The sequence below is a fragment of the Amphiura filiformis genome, unplaced genomic scaffold (genome assembly GCF_039555335.1).
Source record: "Amphiura filiformis unplaced genomic scaffold, Afil_fr2py scaffold_37, whole genome shotgun sequence".
NCBI lineage: Eukaryota > Metazoa > Echinodermata > Ophiuroidea > Amphilepidida > Amphiuridae > Amphiura > Amphiura filiformis.
In genome coordinates this window covers 756965-776511 of record NW_027305501.1, presented here as the reverse complement: position 1 = coordinate 776511, position 19547 = coordinate 756965, and the positions used below count along the sequence as shown (strand labels likewise).

Here is a 19547-nt window from a genome sequence, read left to right as displayed (position 1 = left end):
TTAATCTACCAAAATATATGTTTTTGGGCAACTATAATATTTGTGGAGCACAAAAAAACAATTAAGTTTAATCAGCATGTAGGTCAAAATTTTAGTCAAAATCAAAAGCGGCCTGTTTGAATTAAGCAGAGACTCAGCTTACTGTTATTGTGTCAATCACTATGCCCTCTATCAACCTAGATTAGATTAGATCAAATATTATAGTCTTTCATTCCAGCTGACTCGTTCTCCTTCGTGACGAATGAGCACAATCCAGTTTGGAACCGAGACTAGCAATATTTAACACCGTATTAACGTACGTAAAAACGTACGTTCCACGTGCTGCGTTTGGAACATCGCAATATCTCTATTAATAATTAATTAATTCTGTCTTGCAGCATAATTTGTGCATGCTGCTCATATATAATTTTATATAAAACCTGTTATAACCGTTTGGTACTTTTTTTTTTTATTCTAGAGTTTCTTTGACAACTGTGTGCCGTATGCTACTACAACGATTTCCATTTGACACACAGACGTGTTCCATTCACATGTTTAGTTGTAAGTTTTCCATTCGCCGTAGAAGTGAAGATGTAACTGGATAATTTTTGAATACATCGCCCTGCACTATAACGTTCACGCAGTACCTATGCATTGAACTATAGATGTCAAAGAACAGGGATAAAGACCTGGATCTTATCATGCTGATCACTCGCACCTGTCTTTGAAAAGAGCGGTATTGTATTTAATCTATGATTGCAGACACCGGCGACCTGCTAGTAGCGATATATTCAAAAACTGTATTCATCTATTGCAATGGTAGTTAATCCTGTTACATCATCACTTCTACGGTGAATAGATGTGCATGATCACAACGAATGCATATTTACATAATTGTGTATTATTAAGAGATCAATACAAATGATTACAAAAATAATATATCGAATATTAATTTTTTTTTGCAGTTGCATACTCTTCGTTGGATATTTTGCTCGCCATTACTGATAATAGTGTAGCAGTCCATCCCAATATAATAGTGGCTCGATATGACCTGACAAATGTGTCAACTAAAACATACTACTTGCAATTTGAGATAATGACAAACAGTAAGTGTGGTGGTAGCATTTACTGTCTGTTCAATTAGCTTAGATTCTTGAATTTTTAAGATATTTGAAAAAATAAAAACTTGTGGCCAAAGTCATCAAAGAAAAGTGTTAGCACAGCCTTAGACCTAACGTGATTTATACTTTTCAAATTCTAAAGTTCAATTTAAAATCCCATTTCTTTTCAATTTTGCCTCATTTTAGGCAGTTACTTGGGTCCATCGAAAGGGTTCGCGACCTTTTACAAATCGAGTGGGACGGTCCATTCTCAACTTAGGGCATAGACCCTATCCAATTTAGCAAAACAATCTGTCCACCAATCTGTCCTGCCATTTCAATTGTTATACCGTTCCGGTTATTGGATAGGCTCTATGGGTGATGATGGTCCACCGGTTTTTGTTACACGAAATTATATGGCGCGATTATCTTCTCTGGTTTCAACATAAGGGTTTCAACACAAATTAGGCTTAAGCGCGCTTCAGACTCCGTATTGTACGTACAATATTGTATGTACAATACTTTTCGTGACGTCAAAAAGTATTACACGTGCAATAAATAGTATGTACCGGGAAAATATATATTTTGCTACAATCATTGGTTGCTTAATTGATACGGAGTTGCCAAAATTTCAAAGAGTGGTAAATTTAGTGAGTGCACGGAATGATGAACATCTTTTAATGTCTTCTTGAATGTATTCAACTGTACTTGAATTATTATATAATCAATGGGCACCTTTTTAAAGTTAATAATATTAATACTAATATATGGTAAATTCAGATCTTATTTATTTATTTATAGATTTATCTATTTGGGCCTATTTATTTATTTATTTATTTATTTATTTATTTATTTATTTATTTATTTATTGATTACTGATTGATTAATTGATTTAAAGATTCATTTATACTGATATTTAGTCATATATTGATTTAGAAAGTTTACAAGTATTATTTGTAGGCCTATGTATTTATTCTGGTTCTGATTTTATTGATACTGATATTTTTGTTATTTTTTAAAGTTTTGGCATAGCATTCGTTACATTATAACACGCTGTGTTATGAATTTGCAACACCTTTTTACATATTGATATCGTTGAGGCATGTTATGATGGTGTATGTTATAGGCCTACTTATGATCATCACAATACATCCATAAACGTGTTAATGCAGTAACCGTAGCGTTATAGGGGCACGGAAAACATTTTTTTTTTCGTCAGAGGCAGATATTTGGCCTATTCAGTGTCATAAAGCTACAAAATAGACGATCATTTAAAATCATTTTTAAATGGCTATTTTTTTTTCAACCTTATTGTTTGTATTTGTAATGTTCACACAATCTGACAATGTCCCAACTTATACCTAATATGAATCGAGTCATTTAACATGTGCTTGTAGGACAACGATTTTGAATTAAACATGTTAATTGTGATATTTTAATTCCCCTAGAACACCACAGTTAAGCGTCCAAAATTGTAAGTGGGTTTTCTTTTATTTTACTAATAAACATTTCATAATTTTTATTGGGGCAAAGGATAGCCAAATAGTTGACCGAAATCGTATATTTGCACCAATATTTGACTGAAATCGTATATTAGCATTACCGCCCCTTCGTGGCTTTAATGTGAAACGAGATTACTTGAAATATATATTTCAGAGTTGAAAGAGTTTCAACGCTACGAATATATTTCTGAAATATGTCTCTCTGATTGGTTGATTGTCAAGAGGATTACGGCATCCTCAAAGCCTCTTGCTGTAATTCTCTAATCGATATCTATTATAGGGCCGATCTTTTGAAATCCATACAACCGTGTCAAATGAAATAGTCTCGAATCATAATTTGTGCACGATACAACGTTGATACGTCAGATTTCGGAATTTTATTAAAAATAGGCATAAATCACATTGAACAGGTTGAATGCTGGCAAAAGTAGATACAATAACTATGGGTCGAATTTACATTAATCAGTGTCCTGGGCCAGGATAACATTTAAGACTCCTTCGAATTCTAAAACAATACTTCACCAAATGTCCTTGCTTTCATTTTCTCATTTAATTTGTTTTAATTTTAATTAATTTCTGTATCCACTGGCTCTCTGGTAAATCCGGTATTGCCAAATATTTCTCGTCCATTACCCGTGTTAATCTATTTATTTATTAAAATGCACCATCTATTAAATTCCTGTAATACAATGTATAGGCCTAGTGTATTTGATAACAAATTTGTTTTTATTTTTGATTGGAATTTGGGTTCCATTACACGATTTCATATATATATATAAAATATGTTTGGGCATGGCGGAATTAGTATATGATTAAAAATAGACATACTCTTAGGCCCCCTTTTTAATGTTTGTAGGCCAACATTATTAATATTTATATTTATGTACAAAATGCAAACGAATGTATATATATTTGATTGTTTTGTAAACATTAAATTTGATGTTTACTCATAATTATGTCTGGAAAGTCAGAGAAAAACTAAGGAGTATCGGTATTTAGTTTCCTGGGAAAGTGGATCAGATGAGCAGTGAGTAAAAACATTCGCCCTAAATTTTTATTTGATTTTTATTTTTTTATGAATTTATTAGGGCTACTTGTAAAGTGCAGAAAAAACCTCCAAACGCACTCTAGGATTTTTCATCAGCAACAGTAGAAACTTCTCTTGCATAGATTTTCTGGTGACCTCCCTTGGATTTAGCAAACAATCATGAACCGTCAGGGTTATAGCACGTTATTTAATCTGATTCAACTCGTCGTGGCACGTATATCTATTGCACGTGTAATACTTTTTGACGTCACGAAAAGTATTGTACATACAATATTGTACGTACAATACCAGGTGGTGGCCGCATTGCATTCTCTAAATTCAGTAAATTTTCATCGTCAACCGTGTAATTGAATGGGATTATTTTGAAATTTTAAAACGCTTGAAATAACACAAACAAATAGGCCTATGTTGATAAATAATATAAATACAAGCTAAAACCGTTGGGGTTCGATAATGAACCCCACAAAACTAACCGACTATATTGGAAAATGCCATACGGCCGGGCGGTTTCACGAGTTGCCGGCTCGATCATGTCATCCGCCGCCTGTACAATACGGAGTCTGAAGCCCGCTTTACTGGCAAATATTTTGCTGGACAATACTTCGTGATGCAGATGGTCGAATAAATACTATCTCTGCGCATTGTGACATTCGTCCCCATTGCTCTAAGTGGATTGTTTCAAAAAAGTTTATGGTACCCGACGTTCTACGGCTTTTTATGAAAATATCGCGGGAAAAGACCAAAATTGAAAAAAATTTCAATTTTTTCAAATATCTTAAAAATTCAAGAATCTAAGCTAATTGAACAGACAGTAGTATTATTTTCTTTAAAAACGCTTTACCTGCAATATTGTCAAGGGAGTTGTGCCATTACGCCTCAATCAAAACGATGAATAACCCAACAGAAAATCACGGATACCAGACAAATTTTGTAATCATGTTGCAGGCCTGTATGTCGAAGTTTACTTTTAAATAAAAATGGACGAAACTCGTACTTATTTGCTTAAAAATTCGCACCCTTACAATAGAAAATGCTGATGGCTTAAGTCATTTCGGAGCTGCTATATATAACGGTCGAAATCAAATGTCTTCATATTATTATAGATCGTTTCCTTTCTGGTTGAAAATCGTCTGAAAAAAAATGAGAGGAACGAGTAATTAAGGGGTACATGTCCTTTTTAGGGCTTTGGTAAAATTCATGGTCTTTCGGAGCTGCGCGGTCAAAAAAACAGCGATCTAGCTTTCCGGTGTAACAAACATTTGCGCATTTCCGGATTTTTAGGGCGGAATGAAAACATGGTAAAGCGAGTCCCTTAGATGTGTTTAATTTAACACTATTTTGGTCCAGAATTAAAGTAAATATTTGTGTTAAACGCTCAGGAAGCAACATATCGCAAATTTGGTTGTCATTTGCCCCTCGAGCTTGCCTATCCAATAAAAGCCGCATAGCAGCATCTTCCACTTCTCTACTCCCTTCTATGTAAATTGTACACACAGGTATAGGCCCTACGGTACGACTATGGTTTGAAAATTCAATACCGAACTGGACCAATATGGACCGCATTGGAAATAAGTTGGCCTATTTAGCCAACTTTATGAGAGTATCCTGCTTGCGCATACTGCAGTTACTGTCCGTTTTCCTATACACAATACACAGTGCTCTTACCATTGACGCGTAACCTCTACAAATAGCGTATGTTAGATGTATGGGTAATTGCCTAGTTAACGTCGCTGTGTGAAAAAATAACCGGCCAATATTAAAAGTACTCTTCTAAAATTCTAGAAAATATAGTTTTGTAACATGTCCTGAATTTTTAGCTAATTTAGATGTTTGGAAATATTCGCAATTTGGTGTTGTATGTTATAGGTAATAATACATTGCCTAGTTAACGTCGCTGTGTGAAAAATAACCGGCCAATATTAAAAGTACTTTTCTGAAATTCTAGAAAATATAGTTTTGTAACATGTCCTAAATTTTTAGCTAATTTAGGTGTTTGGAAGTATTCGCATTTTTGTGTTTTAGGAAGGATATGTAAACGACAGATAACACCAAAAAATATGAAGAAATTATTTCCAAACCGTGTTAAGTCATCAATCATTATGTTGCTCATTTTCAAGAATGCTGGTTAACAATAAGCAGACCATTGTCTCATTTCTTGAACAAAGGTCCACATACCATTGTTACCTTGCGTTTCCTTTATAATCTGTTACCCAACTGAAACTATAATACCAGCTCGTTGCGATACCGCACATGTAAAACAGACACATGTGCACAACCAGAGAAGATCTGATTTAATCAGTTGAGCTGTTTTCAATGAGTGTTATCTTGGTTTAATAGCTTTTAATGGGGTTTAAGTCCTGTAAAGGTCGTGGTGAATTCTACTGTAGACATGACTGCATCATGGTGTTTCTTGTGGGATGATGCTTGATTGTTTATTTGTTATTTTCTGTTGTACTGTTGTTAATTTTGTCAAATAAAAAATAAATAAATAAAAATAAATACATAAGTAACTGCTGTATCTTTATAGACACTTGGTCGGGTGCAGCGATCACATTCACCTTCAAGCGGCACCTTCAGGCCTATATCCTTACAGTTTACATCCCAAGCATACGCCTGGTCACAATATCTTGGATGTCTTTCTGGATTGATGCTCACGCGGCGCCAGCTCGGATCACTCTAGGGATCACAACAGTCCTGACGGCTACCACTATGACGGCTTCTATGCAGGATTCTTTTCCTGATGCCACAGGGGCGAAGGTAAGCCTAGGCGATGATAGTCCAACTAAAGACAAACCATCTATAGACCTTTTTCCCTCTATCCCACAATGCACTATTCCAGGGGGGTATGACGTAGTTCATTAACCTCATAGATCGTGTGCATCCGATGGTCTTTGCCAGGCCTTTGCAATTATTTTGTCTTAATATGGGCATACTGATTCCATATAAGCGGATTATCGTAAAGGCCATCGATGTTACTAATTATGCAATTATTGAATACACGAGTGATGCAGTTACGGAGCGATGCAGAACATCTGTGTAAGAGATTGTGTTTACATTTTATTTTCATCTCCGAAAAAAAGTGGAACGGACGCCGGTAAAATATCACTGCGTGTTCCGTCATCAGTTTTTCACCATTATGTCTATAAAATGTATACAAAGTTAGGTTTCAATAACAGGAAACTTTTTTTGGCGACGACACCATGTCCATAAGGCATAGAAATGTTGTTTTTTGCCCCCGAAAGGTATTAGTGATCGGGCGCCATTATCGTGATTATCGGGGATTCCTTTTTTGTGATGAAGGCACCAGCCGAAATGTCCGTATTCCAGAATGTGATGAACATAACTCTGTACTCCCCCGGGGAGATGATGTATTTTGCGACACTCATACCCCCTGGAATAGTGCATGATGGGAAAGAGGGAAAAGGTCTATACGACGGACACGATCATTGAACAAAAATAATGCGAACACCTTTCTTTGTCATTCCCACATACTGACGAATCAACGATAATTAGAAAACGTCCCATTGATCTTATACACCAATCCGAGAAGCTTCTACTGTATTTGGCCCTCTATTAACGGAACCACAGAGTGCGGTAGATTTAATTTGTTCAATCAATTCATGATCGTGTATTGAAAATCACTGTTGTGTACAGTTCTGTATAGCATACTAACAAGTAATTGGTGTAACCCCCGACCTTGGGACACCGCAGTTTTACGTCGGGAACACCACAGTAATGGCTTAGTCGGATTGGTGTGTATTGACTATAGAGGTCGACGTTCAACGAATTTTTTTTGCTATGGAAATCCGATTTTGCCTTATATATATAGTTAGTTGCTACTTGCGCTCGGCACTGAATCGCCTGAATCCATTGTAATTACTTTCCTGACAATCTGACGATCGGCAGTATGCGAACATCAAAATTAGAAATCATTGTCCTTTTTTTTTTATATAAACAAACGTTAATGTTGCCGGCCACATTAAATTATCAATTCATGGGCATTCTCTGTTAATCATCCAGATACAGAGGTAGGCCTACTGTCAGTATTATAAGGCATCGTGTTTTACACTTTATTGCATCAGTGTAATACTTAAATTATCATTTATCTGCCAAACAACAATTAAATGCCATAACAGACGCGGTCAGGATCGTACGCCCCCCCCCTCCGTGCAAAAGTATAAAAATAGTATGAATAGTGCAGAGCGCTAAATTAAGGGATCTAGAATGAGCGTTTATGGCGTTTCGACAGTATTTTTTGTGGGACATGAGAGCACCTCAGACGTATCGAATTGCATTCTGAATACGAAGCACGTCTTTATGATATCAAATAATTTTCATTTTATGAAATTCACGATATAAAACAAATTTTATGACAAATTATTAAAATTTGATATTTTTCACATTTTGGAGATATAACAGTCCTCGAAGTAAATTTTATAAATTTAATGACATAGTCTTAAAGTGTATGTAGCTGGGAGGAAAAGCCGACGATCAATTGAAAATTTTGACCTTTCACATTGAAGATATGGATTTTTGTCCCAAAAAGACCTAATTTGTTTTGGTGTTTTGGGAAAAAAAATCCATATCTTCAATACGAAAGATCAAAATTTTCAATTGATCGTCGGCTTTTCATCCCACCTACATACACTTTAGGTAGAAATCATCAGATTTATAAAGTTTACTTGAGTATTGTTAAATATCAAAAATATCAATTTTAATGATTTGCCATAAAATGTGTATTACATTGCGAATTTCAAAAATCAAAATTATTTGATATCAGAAGGACATTCTTCGTATTCAGAATGCAATTCGATATGTCTGATGTGCTCTAATGTCCCACAATAAATACTGTCCAAACGTTCATACCCCATCCCTTAAAGCCATATTGTAACATTTCTATAAAAATAAATTAGTATCAATTTCTTTTCTAAAAATGTTAGCTTTTACAGTCAGATATGTCTCCTTTCAATTTTAATCTCTCCAGCAAACACAGAACATTTTTGACTTTATTCGCAAAAGGTTTATAAACGGTTGCCATAAAACGTTTAAATGTGGGGTATATATGTATAGGGTATATAACATTTTCAAAACATTCAAATACATTTTTGAAAACTTACTGTAAAATATTCTGATATATTGTTCTTTTTATGCTGATGAAATATTTGTCAAAAACAGTAACGTAACATTTTGACATTTTAAAAATGTTGTTGTTGTATATGTTTTCACACAAAACGTTAAAAAAAACCCCGGAACCTTTATATAACCCGACATATTTTAATGTTATTTTAAAACGTTTTTAACAAAACCACAATATAACCCGTTTAAAACGTTTTGTGCTTGCCGGGTTAAAATAAATGCTATTTTGTCATCATGTGGACATGTCCTTAATACAAATTTTACCCCCGAATTTCCCTGAACTTATTTTCATATACCATCGTCAACAAGGGAGAGCTCCGACCAATAATAATAACCCTTACCATTCTGCTGCTGACAGTGGTATGTGAAAATAAGATCAGGGAATGAAAATGATATACCCCGATACTGGCTATTCAGGGGTAAAAGGTTTTTAAGGACATGTCCACAATATGTTTGATTTTTCCTACAGGCTATAGATATATGGATGGCCGCGTGTCTTATCTTCGTTTTCCTCTCGCTGATAGAATATGCCATGACTAACTATCTTATCGTACTTCAGGACAGGAGAATGGTACAGTATTTCTTTTGTTCAAAATCAGAGGCATACCGATCGGGGAGGGGGAAGGGGGAAGTTGCCCGGCTCGAAATACCGTTATCGTTAATATTTTCAGGTGCATTTGACCCAGTAAAGTTATTTTAGTAGCGGATCAGCGGGACGGTTTGGAAATTTTGCCCCCTCCCCAGCACGGTAGCCCCGGTACGCCCAAGTTCAAAATAAAAATGATATTATTGAAATCAATTGACCAGAAATGGAAGATGAAAATAAAATGTCAAACTATCCAATGTGCAAACAAATTATCTGGATATTGAATCTTAAGAAATGCCTCATCATTGCAGCTTCCCCTGCTGTTTTAACTAGTAGTGCTAATAAACACATTAGCCAACGTTCAAATAATGCTTTGCCAGGGTTTTCCACTCATAGATATAGGTATGGATCGAAAGGGCAAGACATTTCAGTATGAAGGTCTACGATCGATGTAAGGCATTTCAGAATGAAGGTGTACGATCGATCATAGACATTTCAGAATGAAGGTCTACGATCGATGTACCTGATGTAAGACATTTTCAGAATGAAGGTCTATGATCGATGTAAGACATTTCAGAATGAAGTTCTACGATCGATGTACATGCAGTGTCCGATATAAACCAAAATCTTCAATGTCAAAAGCAGTGGCGGAGCCAGGAATTTTTTTCGCGGGGCATTAGGGGGGCAAAGTGAATTTCAGGGGGGCAAAATCAACAAATTTTGGGCAAAAATGCCGTAAAAAGTGGAATTTTTTGTAATTTTGGGTTTTTACTGGGGGGCAAGAGTTCTGATTGGGGGTATTTGCACCCTCCATGCCCCCCGTGGCGCGTAAAATTTGAATGTCGCAGTATTTGTGACACTTTTAAAGGATGACTCGGCAATCACAACATTATGCCTTATATGTAAGGAAAATAATTATCAAGCACGACTCGCATGGTTTTATTTAAAACAAGCTCATATTGACCATAAAATTGAATAAAAACACCCGGCTCTCAACACGCGATATTCAAAATTCCCGCGCCGAAATTGTCGAGTGCAATGACGTCGTGGTTATTTGTGCTCGATTGTTGTCAACCTTCATTGTATTACTGGGACGTCATTGCACTCGACAATTTTGGCACTCGGGAATTTTGAATATCGCGTGTTGAGAGACAGCTGTATTAATTCGTTTTTATGGTCAATATGAGTTTGTTTAAATTAAAACCACATGATTCGTGTTTGATAATAAATTTTCTATCATATAAGGCATAGTGTTGTGATTGCCGAAGACACCCTTTAAAGACTTCAGACTCGAAAAATCAACAAGGCTTTGGACTTTAATAGCTCCACTTAAAACTGAATAAGAATGTTTGAGCTTTCATGTAATTAGGTATAAAACTCGTGTAAAAATTTCGGACCACTCACCGTCAACAGAAACCAATCGTAAAGATTATACAACGAATAAAAAGTATTCGTGATTTGGTTAAAGGCTATTCAGTGATTTGGTCATCCGGGGTATCGTAAAATTAAGATTTTGGCAACTTTATTAGTAGATGTCTAACATAGCCTACTAGTAGTGTAGTCAAAAAAAACCCTCAATTCCGTGACCATTCTCTGGCTAGTAAGGTTTGACGATTGATTTGACTTCTATGGACTATTTAGAAAAAAAATTAGCCCCATGTCCCTCTCGAAAATCCCGGCATTTTTCGCTAGAGGCCAAAATCCAAAATGGCTGCCGCCACCATTTTGAAAAATTAAGTTTTGAACCAGAGCACCTATAATCATGTAGAAAGATACTTTTTCGGGTATGTCGAGCACAAGGATTCCTTCCGATTCTGACATTAGTTTGACATTGCGGCATCATTTTTACCCAGAAATCTAAGATGGTGGCCGGCACCATCTTGAAAAATTTAGTTTTGAATCAGAGGACCTAAAATCGTGTACAAAGACACTTTTTTGGATAAATCGACCACAAGGATTTCAAATCTGACATTACTTTGACATTACGACCTCATTTTTTGAACCAGAGTACCTAAAATCGTGTACAAAGACACTTTTTCGGGTAAGTCGACCCCAAGAAATCTGAATCTGACATTAATTTGACGTTATAACATAATTTTTGCCCAGAAATCCAAGATGGCCCCCATTTGGTAGCGCGTAAATGTAATTTTTGAGTGGGAGCACCTAGGATCACGAATTAACTTCCTTTTTTTGGCTAATTATGAAATAGTAATGGATATAGAAGCATTAGGTATATCATTTCAGCTTTATCTGGGGATAACGTCCCTTATCTGGGGTTTAGATGCCTTATCTGGGGTTTACGTTCCTTATCTGATGGAAGGCGCCTAATCTGGGGGTTAGACTGCTTTATCTGGGCTTACGTCTCTTAGCTGGGGTTAAGGCGCCTTATATGGGGTTTAGACTGTGTTATCCTAGGTTTACGTCCCCCATCTGAAGTTAAGGTGCCTTATCTGGGGTTTAGATGCCTTATCTGGGGTTTACGTTCCTTATCTGGGATTAAAGCGTCTTATCTGGGATTTAGACTGCCTATTTGGGGTGTATTTCTCTTATCTTAGGTTTATGTTCCTTATTTAGGGTTAAGGCTCCTTATTTGGGGTTGGGACTGCTTTATCTGAGGTCTACGTCCCTTATCGGGGGTTACGGCGCCTTATCTGGGGTTTAGACTGCCATATCCGAGTTTACGTCTCTTATCTGGGGTTAGGGCGCCTTACCTTGGGTTTAGATGCCTTATCTGGGGTTTACGACCCTTATCTGGGGTTTACGACCCTTATCTAGGGTTTACGACCCTTATCTAGAGTTAAGGCGCCTTATTTGGGGTTTAGACTGCTTTATCTGGGGTCTACGTCCCTTATATGGGATTACGGCGCATTATCTGGGGTTTAGATGCCTTATCTGGGTTTCGACTGCGATATGCTAAGGTTTTAAGGCATCTTAGCCACCGGTAAGGAAAGTAAACCCCGGATAAGGCTGTCTAAACCACAGATAAGGCGCCTTATCCCTAGAAAAGTAATGTAAACTCAAGATAAAGTAGTTTAACCCCCAGATAAGGGACATAAACCCCAAATAAGGCGGAAATGACACACTTATGCTCCTGCTCCCACTCAAGAATTACATTTACGCTCTACCAATTGGGGGCCACCTTGGATTTCTGGGCAAAATTTATGTTATAACGTCAAATTAATGTCAGATTCGGATTTCTTGGGGTCGACTTACCTGAAAAAGTGTCTTTGTACACGATTTTAGGTACTCTGGTTCAAAACTTATTTTTTTCAAGATGGCACCAGCGGCCGCCATCTTGGATTTCTGGGTAAAAATGAGGACGTAATGTCAAAGTAATGTCAGATATCCTTGTGGTCGATTTATCCAAAAAAGTGTCTTTGTACACGATTTTAGGTCCTCTGGTTTAAAACGAAATTTTTCAAAATGGTGCCGGCCACCATCTTGGATTTCTGGGTGAAAATGATGCCGTAATGTCAAATTAATGTCAGAATCGGAATCCTTGCTCTGGTTCAAAACTTAATTTTTCAAAATGGTGGCGGCGGCCATTTTGGATTTTGGCCTCTAGCGAAAAATGCCGGGATTTTCGCGAGGGACATGGGGGCTAATTTTTTTCTAAATAGTCCATAGAAGTCAAATCAATCGTAAAACCTTACTAGCCAGAGAATGGTCACGGAATTGATTTTTTTGACTACACTATAGTTGTTATGGCGAAAACCTGTGTGTAAAGACAAAGAAGACTTTTTGTATGAATCTGTATTTCTCTATAAATAGACAAATTAGCTACATGTACATTTGAATGGGCGTCAACTTTGTCAATACTGATGATTTCCTCATTTCAAAATACCTAATGATAATTTTAATGACTTATCTTTTGCTTTTAGGCAATTTATACACTTTTTTTTCCAAACACTTTCGCTGGTATCACTGAATATAAAGACTTTAAAATCTTTCAAAAATCATACGAATTCAGTTAAGGGTAACGTAACAATCATTAATTTTACACCTATACATTTAATGTAATCATTAAATTATTATTTTTGTCATCTTTTCCAGAAGAAATCTAATGATGCATCAAAGTTAAAACCCGACGACAGCCTCTGCACGAACGACAGCACCAGCCCATCAGCAAATGAGAACAGCGGAGCACACGCAAAGGAATTGACAAACGGACCATCGAAATCGGAGTATACAGGATTTAGTGCCGAGCACATGGATAAATTAGCAAGAGTGTTGTTTGCTTTGGCGTTTCTTGCGTTTAATGCATATTACTGGACGTTTTATGTGATTTTTTAAACCATTGCTATGACGTCAGTCTATTCAATAAACTGTAGATTATTTTCTACGAATCAACACTTTTCTGCACGAATCTACAGTTAAGTGTGGATTCGTAAAGAGAGGTGTGGATTCGTACAAACATGTAATCTATTTGTTTCCCACATCAAGTTGGTGTACCTTGCTTTTTTCTTTCCTGTTGTTCATATTCAAGGTATCCTCTTGTATCATTTATTGATCCTTGATGTGTTTTGTGTCCTTGTCCGTTGGATTCACCATTACCCACTTTTTATGTAATCTACAGTTTATTGGATAGAATTACGCCTGTATTTTTAATTAGAACATGATCATGAACAAATAAGAAAATGAACGACATTCGCAAATTATGAAACCATTTTAAACAAAAAAGTCAGTAAAAAAACTGGCCTCATAAAGAAACTTATAATTTTTTAACAATGTCACATCTTAAAATCCTGTTAATAAAAATGAACAAAAATTACACACAGGATTACTTCAATACTCTATTCTAAGCACATGTCAGTAACCAAGCAGCTATCCAGCTGACACAACAGCAAAATGCACTGACACGGAACAGCCTCGTGGACCACATTCACAGGCGAATAATTGCCACCCAGCAAAGGAAATTTGTGAGAATGCGTACAAGATCTTTACACGGGTGATTATTTCCAAAGAATAAATGGAATAGTGTGGAACGGGGCTGCTTCTACTTTTCACACACTTCCTACAAGAAACAGGTCTTGTTCCACATTACTCCACTTACTCACAGATTTCTTGCGTTAGGTGCCAATTATTTGGCTGTGAATGTGGTCCAGGAAGCTGTTCTATGTCAGTGCATTTTGCTGTTGTGTAAGTTGGACAACTGTTTGGTTACCGACCAGTGTTTAGAGTAGAGTATTGAAGTAATCCTGTGTGCAAGTTTAGTTCATTTTTATGGACTTGTGAAAAATTATAAGTTTCTTTTTGAGGGCAGTTTTATGAATACAATTTTATTAGTACAAGCGCTGAACTTTTACAACATTATAAAATAAAGAGTTTTTACATTGTATTCAAGATTGCATGCTTTTATTGAAGTATTTTATGTAAAATAACAACACGCACGGCAATAAGCACATGGTATTTGTGTGTGCTTCAGTAGATTTTCATTTGTTTGTGTTTTTATCGTCACAAATTTTGCATTTGCTTGCATTTCGGACATTATACTTTTATTTGTGTCATAAAACTGTTATGGCTACAAGCGTGCCAATTTATAAGGAACTTGTTGGACATTATTTTTACTCAAACTGATTTTTTTTGGCACATGACTTGTTTATCATGTTTATAGCATACACACTCTCAAAAATAGTTAAAAAATCTCTCCTCATGGAGCCTTCAACGGAATTGGAAAAGGTTCAATAGCCCTAAATGCCGATTCTGCTCAGGGTTAAAGAAACATTAAAGAAATACCGGGTCCTTACAATTTAAAGAAGATTTTTTTTTTTTTGGTTTTTTTAAGCGGTCCATCTAGAGGACAAAAAAGATCATTTTAGGCTCATTTGGAACCTTTATTTCTGAAAGTGTGTGCAATAGCTAATCACGCCACCTATGGACGATACATGAGTTGAGGAGAAAGAGTTCCTGGTGAGTGACATAATTTACAATTACTTACTACTTATGAATCTTCATTCGTGATTATTTAGATATCATTTTTTAAAAGCTTAATTTCTACAGTCTTTAAAATAGCGATAATCATATATACAACTCTTACATACATAATTCGCCCATGAGGACGAAGGTCCGTGTTTATATAGTGGAATATTGTGATTACAACAAGATGCTTTGGCTGCTGATTTTGGCGTTAATTGCGCAAAGGTAGGTTGACATTTATTTGTTACTAAACCTGATTAAAATCGCGTGGAATGTATTAACAGACAGCCCTACCTGGCATTTTTCACACATGCATGAAAGAAAAATATATGTTTTTAGTTATAACAAGTTTACTTTACAAGTGACTAACTTTGGAATTTAGAGTGCTCAAACCCATTACAGGTGAGCTATAGAAACAAATTCAAAGTATAGACCTCTGGCAAGGCAACCGTTACTTAAAGTTTCACGGAATACCCTCACTTACGATCATTGGGTATACCGATCATCAGCCGGATAATTTGTCATGATTTCAAATTTACAGAAATGTTTATACAAGTATATACATTCTGTGGTGTCGAAAACATGACAAACCAAGCCAACCAGAACAGTCTCTACTCCCTTCGCCCGTACAATATCCCCTATGGCATGTATAGGTCCTTGTTTCTAGAAAAATGGTGTGTGCCCTCATTTGGCATTAAGAAAACCCTGATCAATACATACACACATACACCACCCTGCCGGTGTTATTCCAAATGTGGCCACAGGGGAATAGGACTATGCAAACGCTAACTTCTAAAATGCATTCAATTGACAAACTAGCTGAGGCTGTTTTCACCGTTTTTGTGTGTGTAGGGGTGTGTACGTGTATGAGATGCAATTTACCTAAGCAACTGCGGACGGTATATTTAATACACGATAGAGATATCTCACAAATGCATTATACATGTGCAATTGTGCTCGTTTGCAGACCTCCGAAACTGAGGAAGGTCTCCCATTGCAGAGTGGTCCACAGTTTAAATGTGAAATGTCATGTGCGTGCCCAATTGTTTATCCGTAAACACATAAGCCCTACCACCCCTGTGTATGTTTGCCGCCAACCGAGGATAGTGTGTATTGCTATATCTAACCACGGACATGTGTATCGTGTTTTCATCACCTAACTGTGGACTAAAATGGGGGATGTTTTTTTGCGTATGATACGAAACAGAATTTTATCCTTCAACTGCTGACTGTAGTTTTTACACGTATGGTCCACAGTTTTGAGCAAATCACTATAATGCATTTAGCGTGCATTTGAGGTCTTTTGCAGCAGTTTGAGACTGAGGACTGTCCTCGGTTGGAGGTAAGTCCACAGTTTAGGGTGAAAAATCTTGTGTGTGTTCTCATTTGCTGGAAAACATGTACGCAAACCCCTATTCAGCTTACATGTATCCTATGCTACATGTAGTATAGCATTTGACTTACTGCATGGTCCTGTTATTAGTGGTCGACCACTAGTATTCGGTTTACTGGTCGACCACTAGTATAGCATTTGGCCTACTGGTCCACTAGTGGTCGACCGCTAATACTACTGGTCACTATTAGTATTCGGCTTACTGGTCGACCATTAGTATAGCATTCGGCTTACTGGTCCACTAGTGGTCGACCATTAGTTAGCGTGGCTCATTTGCATAATTCGCATCATACGAAGGGTAGTCGAAGGGTAGTCGAATAGGAAGGCTAATTTTTCACTACAGAATACTATATGACCGCTATAATAACTTTAGCGGTCATATGGCATTTGACCGCTATGATGACCACTATTGGCGACCGCTTTGTGAAAGCTATTTGAAGGCTAATGATTTAGGTAAGGGTGTCCAAAGGTACGTTCGAACCCCACCTCTGCCGAACTAAATTTCCTTTTTTTTTTAAATTTCATATTATGTTAGGGAAATGTGGCTTGGAGAATGTATGTATGACAAAGAGTGGTGTGCTCTAGGACCTGGTCACTCCATAATGCTACAGGGAGCACACTACTTTGACAATGGAATGAAAGACTCATTATTGATTAGGCGCGGATTTTAAAAGTACAGCTCCTGTGCGTGTATAGCAAAAAAATTGAATAGAATGTTTGGAATTTTGAAACTAAAATACTAAATGCATTTTGCAAAATGTGCTCTAACCAATTTATAAATCATTCATTAGCTTTAATTTGACATATTGCTTGACATGTTTGGAATTATGGTAAATCATTAAAAAATATTGATTAATTAATGCCTAAAAGACATGTCAAAGGATTGCGGAGTAAAGGGGTAACATCACGCTGAGGGGCGGTGTTATGCCTAAAAGACATGTCAAAGGATTGCGGAGTAAAGGGGTAACATTTCATCACAAAACAAAGTAGTGCATAAGGAATCATTTGATTTACAGCTTAATGAAATAAAACATCACGATTTTCATCACAAAACAAAGTAATACATAGGAAGTCGTTTGTTTTAGAGCGTGATGAATTAAAACATCACGATTTTCATCACGAAACAAAGTAATACATAAGAAATCAATTTTTCGAGAGTGATGAAATAAAACATCACGATTTTCATCACGAAACAAAGTAATACATAAGAAATCATATGTTTTAGAACGTGATGAAATAAAACATCACGATTTTCATCACAAAACAAAGTAATACAAAAGAAATCAATTTGTTTTAAAGCTTGATGAAATAAAACATCACGATTTTCATCACAAAACAAAGTAATACATAGGAAATCGTTTGTTTTAGAGCGTGATGAAATAAAACATCACGATTTTCATCACGAAACAAAGTTTTTGTGAGTGATGAAATAAAACAGAGGGCGTATCCGGTGATGTTTTTTGTGATGTTCAATTCCCTCACTTTTTCAACCTTGCCCTAAATCGTGCCATATCTGAGATTAACTACTACATGTTCATTCAATGACCAAGAGAGAGATAATATGACCAGCTGGTCTTGGTGGTACGATATATTACTACAACTAACTACTATTAAAGTAAGGCATACATATTTCATAGAGTACGATAAAATAGCTTCACATGATGCATCGCTCTTGATAACAATCTGCTATCACAGATTTCACATGTTTGCCCCGGCTTCTGTAGATTCATTAGGCAACACATCGTCTTCTGAATGATGTTGAACACTATCATGCTTTTGTTGACCACTAGATATAGTTTGTAGCTCTATGTCTTGAGGACTACACGGCTGTCTTTGGTTTATGGACAAAGGATGTGCCTTTTGTTGTAAATTCTCATCCGGGTGTATTTGTCGTAAAGGCTTCTGATCCCATTGTTGAGGTGGATCTATTTTGTTTTCAAGTTGAGCAGCTTTCCGTTGTTTGCGATAATTGCTGATAAGTGCGGCAATTGTGTACAAATACGGGTTGATGGCAGAATTAATAGGTAAAATGACTGCAACAGACCATGCGAATACTGAAGGGGACAGAGTCATTACCCCACTTTGTACCAATATCCCAAGCACAATAATCGGTGCCCAACAAAAGAAATCCGTAAGAATGATGGCAGAGACTTTGGCAGTCATTTTTATCTCTTTTTTCAACTCTATCTCACGTCCTGCTTGTATTGATGATTTCTTGACAGATCGCACAATCTCTACATAACACAACAGTATAACAATAATGCAGATGCCATTAAGACCTAGAAATAGTGCCGACGCATAATACAAACCAGGAACATGGCCGAGAGATTTAGAATCGACAAAAAACTTCTGATAGGACGTGTCATTATGAGAATTTATCCAAGTGAATGATACTGTCTTGTTAAACCTTTCCAATTTAGCCAGAGGAAGTCCTATGCACACGTGAGAGTTCTCATAAAATCTATAATTTTTTCCGGATAAAACAGTTGGAATAATGCCTAGTGCCAGAGAAAGCAACCAAAGAAATAAAACTACGTAAGTTGATGACTTTTTTCTCAACTTTCGATGAGAGTAAGGAAATCGAATGTTTATGAATCTGTCAATGCTTATCAATGTGACAAAGAAAACAGAAGCTTCACTGGATAGTATTGCCATTGCGCCAGCAATTCTGCACGTGACACCCGTTCTCCAGGACTCAGCACGCATAGGAAAATGTTCACCAAAATAAATATCAGCGGATGCGATACCTAGCATATACATGCCCATAAGTAAATCAGACAGCGCCAGATTGTTAAGCAGGAATGTTTGAACTTTACCTTTTTCGTCTTTGGTTTTTTTCCTGCTTAAAACAAAAATATTTCCAGCTAGGGCGTTCACACCAATAACC

General features: G+C 36.5%; 1 long non-coding RNA gene across 1 annotated transcript; it reads left to right on the top strand.

Moving 5' to 3' along the window:
* Positions 1-455: 455 nt before the first annotated feature.
* Positions 456-6376, top strand: LOC140144011 (uncharacterized). Its single transcript, XR_011857824.1, has 3 exons — positions 456-540; positions 945-1085; positions 6157-6376. It is a non-coding gene; the product is annotated as an uncharacterized lncRNA (long non-coding RNA).
* The last annotated feature ends 13171 nt before the right edge of the window (positions 6377-19547 follow it).